Genomic DNA, 9,439 nt, shown 5'->3' on the forward strand with positions numbered 1-9,439 from the left:
AAATATAAATAATCGAATATATCGACAATTCCAAAGTGTAATATCAGATGTAATAAATAAACTAGTTCTACTGCAGTCTAAGAGTTCGAAAACAGTAACTAGTTAAATAACATAAAAACCTCCGAAGAATCAAAAGAATCGGAGTGGACCAGCTTGCAAATCATAAACCTGGAAAATTTGGGAAAACAACGGGGTCAGATATACTGAGATGAGTTCGCAATACTATTTACATTTATTAAGTTTAAAACCCTTAAATCAAAACAGTTTATACTAATATAGTATGATTATGAAATAGCAGTATTGAAATGATCCCAGCGTAAGTATGACATAGCATACTGAAAACCCAAAGTGGACGGGAACAAATCCTCGTCATATATATATACCAGCGTAAGCAAGACTTTAGTCTGCCGGTTCCCAGAGTACTTACCGGTGCACACAGTCTCGATACAAGCCTATCGAGTAGCTCGTTTCAATCTAGATCCATAATCGCTTAAAACAGTTCAAAAGCATTTATAATATTAAAAATAAATTGCGGTACTTAATGAAGCGGTAAATAGCATTACAAACTCACTGCTTGCTTATCCACGTAAATCTTGGCAAACAGCTAACCATGCGTAGACTCCGAAACACGAGCAGTCGACGGGTCTAAAACAATGTATATGTTAAAATCTGAACAACCCCTAACTCTAAGATTACTAGACACCATATAGGACTAGCATCTTAACACAACCAAAGATCAACATTCGAAACACAGTAATCCCAAAGCCAAAGTACATACATATCCAATCAATACAATAACTAGTTAAGTTTAGGTGAGTTCTCGTTTTCAAAAAACAATCCAGAGTAATATAATTCAACACCACCTTTTCGAAATCCAACATATCCCAGAGTAGTGTGTTAGCCATATATCAACTATATGCTTAACACAACATGTCGGGCGACACAAAGTCTAACCCGACCCAACCAGAGTAAAATCCAAAGTTAAATCCTTTAAAATAAAACCAATGTATTTGAAAACAAGGAACTCACTATAAGCTTAACCAAAATTCAAACCAATACCACAAATAGCAACAATAACCAATAGACTGTCAACACTTGACAATTCCACCCGGAGTTCATATTTCTCAATTAAAACACATTAAGTGTAAATAAACATGACTCCAAAACACATTGAAATGATAAACTCAGATCTGAACTGCACACTTAGATAGCCTTTAAAACCATTGTAAAATAATTCTACCTTAAATGCCATAACAACAATTTGTTATCCAAATAACCCAAGGTAAACAAACATCCTTTATATACTCAAATGATTTCCAGTCATATGTAAATATTCTTAAAACAACGTTTTATTCCAATTAAAACCACCTTTAACATATAATCTAGCCTTAGTCAATTATATCCAATCACCCAAAGTAGGAATTTCCCATTAACAATCTTTTAACCTTCAAAATAACATTTTCAGCTTTTAGTTTAAAGTTCAAAACAGAATTCAATTCCGCAACTTAACCCAAGTGATACATTATTTCATTTAAACGATTCCTCCAATCACCCAATGTATTGTTAAACATCTAACAACCTATGATTCATTTACTTTGAAATTTCCAGATTTTTAATAAAGGCTTAAAACAGAATTATAAATCAAGAACGACAGCAACTCCATATAAACCTTCAATCAAACAAGTATTCCAATCATCCAATGTATAGCCAACATCAATAAGTCACAACCAATACACATAGATTATTTCCAGAATTTCAAATCAAAGCAAAACAGGAAATATAAAGCCAAAACACTCAAGTATAGATTCATACAACAATTTAGCAATCTCTACACCATATAAGAAGGGATTAGAACCACATACCTCTTGATTAGACTAAGAACAATAAAACCCAGAAATCAATCAACCCAAATCAGCCTACAACCACACACATATAGGGATATAGGATTTAGAATTGCTAGAATTGAAGAACTAGAGATAAAACCACAAAGGAAAGATTACAAACACTTACCAAGGATTAAAATTGAGAGGAATGTTGATAGGAATGAGTTAGAATATGACTCCAGCCGTTTTAGGGTTTTAAAAGTCGAAGGAAAAGAGTTTAGGTCGAATAAGGGGTCTTTAAATAGAAAAACAGCGAACTGAACAGTGCAAGTTCGCGCCCGCTAAGTATAGTTCGCACCCGCTAACTTCAACAGCATTAGTTAGCGACCGCTAACTATAGTTCGCTCCCGCGAACTCAATAAAAACACGATCCGACCGACCAGATTTTAGTAAATCCTCTCAGGAACAACATATCCGAACGGCGGCCCGATCCGACAGTGCAATTGGGAGATATGGACATTTTACTAAAGCATGTCATATCAGGAAAACACATAAACACTTATTCGATAAGGCTCAGAACCTAATCAAAACAACACACCGAAGGTTATGAAAACCAAATCATGGTTTCAAGGAACCAAACCACCAAGGACCAACCCGAAACACATCGAAAAAATCATCGGAACAAGCCGGAAAAACACGGGGTATTACATTCTCCCCAACTTATATAAAATTCGTCCTCGAATTTAAAACATAAAAACAACCCACGTAAAACATAACATAATATTACATAAAAGCCGAACAATAAAAAAAAATGCACATCACCAACGTGAAAATGCATAAACAAGATACCCCAAGTAACCAATGAAGGTAAAATATAACAATTCAACAAAACGAGTTATGTCTCCCAAGTAGATTTCTCAAATGAGTGATCAACCCAACTGGACCATAGCAATACCTTTACTCATCAACTTATGCACTTGCATAAACACAACTTAACAAGTTGTACCTCAAAAGATAACTCAAAACACCACTTACATAAATCAACAAACTCAAATCGACACAACGCACATGTGCGCAAAATTATAAATTTGGCAGTTCGGTGCTCCAAACTATTACTTGATTAAACAAAATATAAACCTCCAAGATTATTTAACTATAAACATTAAACATGCTCACAAGGGAGGTTACCAAAACTCGCTTGAGTTTTAACAGCTATCATAACAACCTTAACAATGTGCAAGGACAAGCTCGAAACTCAAATTGTAATTCTTACAATACTAAAATCTAACACTTCAAAATGGAAATCTTGAAATCCTCATTAATAACATCAAGCAACTCTCGCCACCTACTTAACATGCCTACACCTATTATCCCATATCAAAGCATATAATTAAACTCGTTATATCAAACAAGCGATCTAGTCCAAAACTAATTAGATAAGGTTCTCGCCAAAATATACCAGCAAACTTTAAAACATCATGCGAATCAAGCTGTACACACGACAAGGACTAAACTCGACAAAACCATTAACCTTAACGAATCCATAAACACGTACTACATAATGACATTCCAAGGAGTATATCACTTTAACTAATGATAACAAAATCTTCAAACTACATACAAACCAATTCATTTAGAAAAATTCTTCCACTCATACCATAAGCAAGCATACATCCCGAAGTTACCTAAGGTAATTAAATACCAACATACATACCAATTTTGTACAAACCAAATTTTATTCTGCACACAAAAGGTTTAACAACCAAATGAAACGATATCCCACTTTCAATAGCAAAAATTTACAATCAACAGTATTGATCAACCAACCTTTACTGTCGAAACCTACTCATCAGAATTCACAAATCAACTAACTCATAAATCCGAACCAAACTGAAATTCTCAAAATTGTTTCACCAAATATAAATATTAAATTTCTAACAAGAGATCACCTAAATCACATTCACCAGTAATCGGGTCATTGGTTATGCTCAAAACCAAACTTATAGGGAAATAATTCAAATTACAAAACATTACAACTTCCCTCTTCTCTTTAAAAGACATTAATATCTTATAAATCCTTTTATATTTAAAACCAAAATACTTTTACTGTTGGGAAAACTCCAGTTTTGAGAACACATTAAAATTTTAAAACATTCGTATTTGAATTTACAGTTACATGTTACTTTCAAATAAGTTTTCAAATCTATAAAACTGTTCAACTAACAAAATTTTTATTCTCTTTAATTAAAACTTGATAAAATTTTATCCTTTGTCAAAATGGGAAAATAAATTTATATTGAAAATATCCTCGCTCGCACAATATTCTATTTAAGTATATCAAAATGTTTAAACAAAATGGAACATGTAAAAACAAAACTTCTTTTAAAATGACAATATATACACACACACGTGGAGCATAACCAAATCCCCTAATCCAACAACTCTCAAATCACAACTCGGAAGTTAGCACGTAAGCCTTCTAATCTGATCTCAAAATCCTATCATACATATTACAACAATAACTAGAGTGCAACCTTATATCCAATACTACTTCCTACGAAATACAAAATTATGATACTACAAACCAATCAATCATAACGTAATCATCAATTCAGCACCATCATCACAGAGTATTTGTCTAGCTACATTTCGGTAACAGTTTCAAAATCATTTAAAATACATTTATCCCAAAGTGACTCGCGAGTTTGTTTCAAAATATTTTCCTCAAAACACTTTATTGATAAAATCCATTTTACGTAATTGTGCGCCAGGGTGATGACATCTCTCATCCCCAAAGAGTTGTATCCAACTCTAATCATTTCTATTCACGTGATGCATGAACTATTATGCATGTATCAATTATTAATTTTCTTTTTATTTAGTGAACATACTCAGTGCTCAATGCAATTTCCTATTCGTGACATACAAAAATGCATGTTCATAGTATGTCTGGGCACAATTACGTGATAAAAACATTTCAAATACTTTAGCAAATAAACATTTGAAATCAATTTCTCAATAAACATTTGCTAGACATTACACTCTGTGAGATGTGCACTCGATAGCCTCGAAATATTTCCCAAATTACATACTTGCAACCACCAAATCATATGATACTAACATAACATATCAAAATGACTACACCACTAAATTTCCTTATGCGAAAATAATTTCCAAATTAACCTCAACCAAACTGAAATTATACTTCAATAAAAACGACACATACCATAATTATCTACGAAACTTACTTTCAGTTTCGGCATCGCGCCGTCCAACATAATATAAGCACCAGTGTGATAATACACCGATATATCTCCTTGGGTCAGAATTTCCAATATCCTTATCTAGGATAATCAGGAACCACCAACCGTTCCAAAGAAATACGTTCCTCATCTTCCATATCAAACCCAAAGATCTCGACCCATAAATAAAATAATAAAATAAAACATAAGGGCTAAACAAAAGTTCGACTTAAATATCAATACCAATCATCAATGATAAGCCAAAGCAACGCCTATTAGCGACGACCTCATGTGCTATCCGCACAGCGAGACAAACAAGATAAAACAACTAACATAGCAAAACTTAACTAATATACTAGACATACTAACACGAACAACACCAACAAGTTATCATTTTCACCTAACCATAAATCACCGAAGCATGCCTCATCCCGCATTTAATCCAAATATCTTTCCATATAACAAATCATAACCATTGAAGGCAACTAACATGTCAGCAAAAGCATTGAGCATGAAACATCCAATTTGATTACTATATAACGACCGACATGGCATACAGAACCCATATAATCTAGTCATATCTCAAATCTCAAAACAAAACATGCCACAACATACTCAGAATCATTGTAATAAAATCAACATTTGGTATGACATCGATCAAAAGGAAAGCATTTTCAACTCTTTTCAAACCTAAATTAAGTCGCAATAGTTTTCAAGTTCTAGTCGAGCTCCACAGTTTAAAAATCACTTATTTAAAAAAATTATTTACATGAAATAATTGATTAAAATTTCCAAAGTATTTCAATTTAATAAATCACAGAGTTAGCCGAGTCATTACAACTACCAAGCTCAACTCCCACTTTGGGGTGACCCAAGTCAAACCCACAACAACCAATTATAAAACGTATTCAAAGTATTTATAAATTCGGAAAAAAGCATGTAAATAAAATCTCAATTTTCTTTCAAAAATAGGAGCTCACTTAACCCAAGTATTAAACTTCAATTCAAAAACTAAAGTGTGAAAAAGGTAAATCACACAACCATTATGTATACACCTAATTCAGCCAACCACAAAAATACCAATCATATGACCAACGCCGCTTCAACGTGGACATATCACATCATGGTAAAAAAAATAACAACAACAATATTAAATCCTCAAAATGGTGAATCATCTCATAAATATTATTATTTTGAAAATAATCTTTGGTCAATACCAAGCCAACCTAAGATTCTGAAATACGTGAAATTTATTTTACTTTAAAAATTACCAAAAATCACATTTTTTTTGAAAGTATTAAAAATAGACTTACCTTCCAATTCTCGTGTCAAAACACAAATCGAATCAAAATAATTTTCTCAATAAAACCAATGCGTGACCAAACAACGCGTAGCCACAAATCATGCTTAAAAATTTAACACAAAAATCCTTTGAAAGCAACACAAGGCCAACGCCTAACGTATTCTCTTATGTGTCAACCTATATGGCAACCAACAAATACGGCTAAAGCCAAAGTGTACTCACCAACAAGGAGAGAGCAATCAAATATGCTTGTAATCATTCAAGCATGAAAACAAACAAATAATCACCCAAGGTAAACATCATATAAGGCACAATAGCTAATAAAACATCACCCATAGTAAACACCATATAAGGCACAACAGCCAACCAAAACGTCACCCGAAGTAAACACCATATAAGGTACAACAGCCAACAAAATATTACCCAAAGTATATCTCATATATGGCACAACGGCCAACAAATCACCCAATGATTAAATAATGAACATTCCAAAGTAAAGCATCTGTAACACATAAGACCGACAAACAACACTCCTAAAGGTGAAGGTGGAAAGTTTGAAAACAAATGATGACGTTTCAAAAGACAGGACTTGAATCCTAATTCCGCAGTAGATCCTATGACACAACAACAACTTAACATTCCATAAAACAGTAAACACGTAACATGCAAAATGGCCTTGGTTTGAAACCAAAGCTCTGATACCAACTTTGTCACGACCCAATTTCATGAATCGTGACCGGCGCTAGGGTATGGGTATGGTTGTACCAAAACCCGTAGCAAGCCTCGCAGAAATCAAATAAATATTTAAACCTGCAGAAAACTGCTCGGGGGCAACCGAGACTCCAACCTAGGTCTAGCAATTTATAATACAGTTCAAATATAAATAACTTAAATATCTTAAATGTTCAACAACATGCCTTATATATAACAATATCGTAATCCGGAGTAATCATGCCAAATATAAATAATCGAATATATCTACAATTCCAAAGTGTAATATCAGATGTAATAAATAAACTAGTTCTACTGCGGTCTAAGAGTTCGAAAACAGTAACTAGTTAAATAACATAAAAACCTCCGAAGAATCAAAAGAATCGGAGTGGACCAGCTTTCAAATCATAAACCTGGAAAATTTGGGAAAACAACGGGGTCAGATATACTGAGATGAGTTCGCAATACTATTTACATTTATTAAGTTTAAAACCCTTAAATCAAAACAGTTTATACTAATATAGTATGATTATGAAATAGCAGTATTGAAATGATCCCAGCGTAAGTATGACATAGCATACTGAAAACCCAAAGTGGACGGGAACAAATCCTCGTCATATATATATACCAGCGTAAGCAAGACTTTAGTCTGCCGCTTCCCAGAGTACTTACCGGTGCACACAGTCTCGATACAAGCCTATCGAGTAGCTCGTTTCAATCCAGATCCATAATCGCTTAAAACAGTTCAAAAGCATTTATAATATTAAAAATAAATTGCGGTACTTAATAAAGCGGTAAATAGCACTACAAACTCACTGCTTGCTTATCCACGTAAATCTTGGCAAACAGCTAACCCTGCGTAGACTCCGAAGCACGAGCAGTCGACGGGTCTAAAACAATGTATATGTTAAAATCTGAACAACCCCTAACTCTAAGATTACTAGACACCATATAGGACTAGCATCTTAACACAACCAAAGATCAACATTCGAAACACAGTAATCCCAAAGCCAAAGTACATACATATCCAATCAATACAATAACTAGTTAAGTTTAGGTGAGTTCTCGTTTTCAAAAAACAACCCAGAGTAATATAATTCAACAACACCTTTTCGAAATCCAACATATCCCAGAGTAGTGTGTTAGCCATATATCAACTATATGCTTAACACAACATGTCGGGCGACACAAGTCTAACCCGACCCAACCAGAGATAAATCCAAAGTTAAATCCTTTAAAATGAAACCAATGTATTTGAAAACAAGGAACTCACTATAAGCTTAACCAAAATTCAAACCAATACCACAAATAGCAACAATAACCAATAGACTGTCAACACTTGACAATTCCACCCGGAGTTCATATTTCTCAATTAAAACACATTAAGTGTAAATAAACATGACTCCAAAACACATTGAAATGATAAACTCAGATCTGAACAGCACACCTAGATAGCCTTTAAAACCATTGTAAAATAATTCTACCTTAAATGCCATAACAACAATTTGTTATCCAAATAACCCAAGGTAAACAAACATCCTTTATATACTCAAATGATTTCCAGTCATATGTAAATATTCTTAAAACAACGTTTTATTCCAATTAAAACCACCTTTAACATATAATCTAGCCTTAGTCAATTATATCCAATCACCCAAAGTAGGAATTTCCCATTAACAATCTTTTAACCTTCAAAATAACATTTTCAGCTTTTAGTTTAAAGTTCAAAACAGAATTCAATTCCACAACTTAACCCAAGTGATACATTATTTCATTTAAACGATTCCTCCAATCACCCAATGTATTGTTAAACATCTAACAACCTATGATTCATTTACTTTGAAATTTCCAGATTTTTAATAAAGGCTTAAAACAGAATTATAAATCAAGAACGACAGCAACTCCATATAAACCTTCAATCAAACAAGTATTCCAATCATCCAATGTATAGCCAACATCAATAAGTCACAACCAATACACATAGATTATTTCCAGAATTTCAAATCAAAGCAAAATAGAAAATATAAAGCCAAAACACTCAAGTATAGATTCATACAACAATTTAGCAATCTCTACACCATATAAGAAGGGATTAGAACCACATACCTCTTGATTAGACTAAGAACAATAAAACCCAGAAATCAATCAACCCAACTCAGCCTACAACCACACACATATAGGGATATAGGATTTAGAATTGCTAGAATTGAAGAACTAGAGATAAAACCACAAAGGAAAGATTACAAACACTTACCAAGGATTAAAATTGAGAGGAATGTTGATAGGAATGAGTTAGAATATGACTCCAGCCGTTTTAGGGTTTTAAAAGTCGAAGGAAAAGAGTTTAGGTCGAATAAGGG

The 9,439-nt window shown here is 33.3% G+C and overlaps 2 long non-coding RNA genes across 2 annotated transcripts; both read right to left on the minus strand.

The window, feature by feature from the left end:
- Positions 1 to 570: 570 nt before the first annotated feature.
- On the minus strand, positions 571 to 2,221 carry LOC126667198 (uncharacterized). Its single transcript, XR_007638109.2, has 3 exons — positions 2,011 to 2,221; positions 1,863 to 1,916; positions 571 to 645 (listed from the first exon to the last, which is right to left on the minus strand). It is a non-coding gene; the product is annotated as an uncharacterized LOC126667198 (long non-coding RNA).
- A 5,139-nt stretch (positions 2,222 to 7,360) lies between these two features.
- LOC126667199 (uncharacterized) lies at positions 7,361 to 9,230 on the minus strand. The gene is made up of 3 exons (XR_007638114.1): positions 9,186 to 9,230; positions 7,896 to 7,969; positions 7,361 to 7,492 (listed from the first exon to the last, which is right to left on the minus strand). It is a non-coding gene; the product is annotated as an uncharacterized LOC126667199 (long non-coding RNA).
- Between the last annotated feature and the right edge of the window lie 209 nt (positions 9,231 to 9,439).

This window comes from Mercurialis annua, linkage group LG2 (genome assembly GCF_937616625.2).
Source record: "Mercurialis annua linkage group LG2, ddMerAnnu1.2, whole genome shotgun sequence".
NCBI classification, from domain to species: Eukaryota; Viridiplantae; Streptophyta; class Magnoliopsida; order Malpighiales; family Euphorbiaceae; genus Mercurialis; species Mercurialis annua.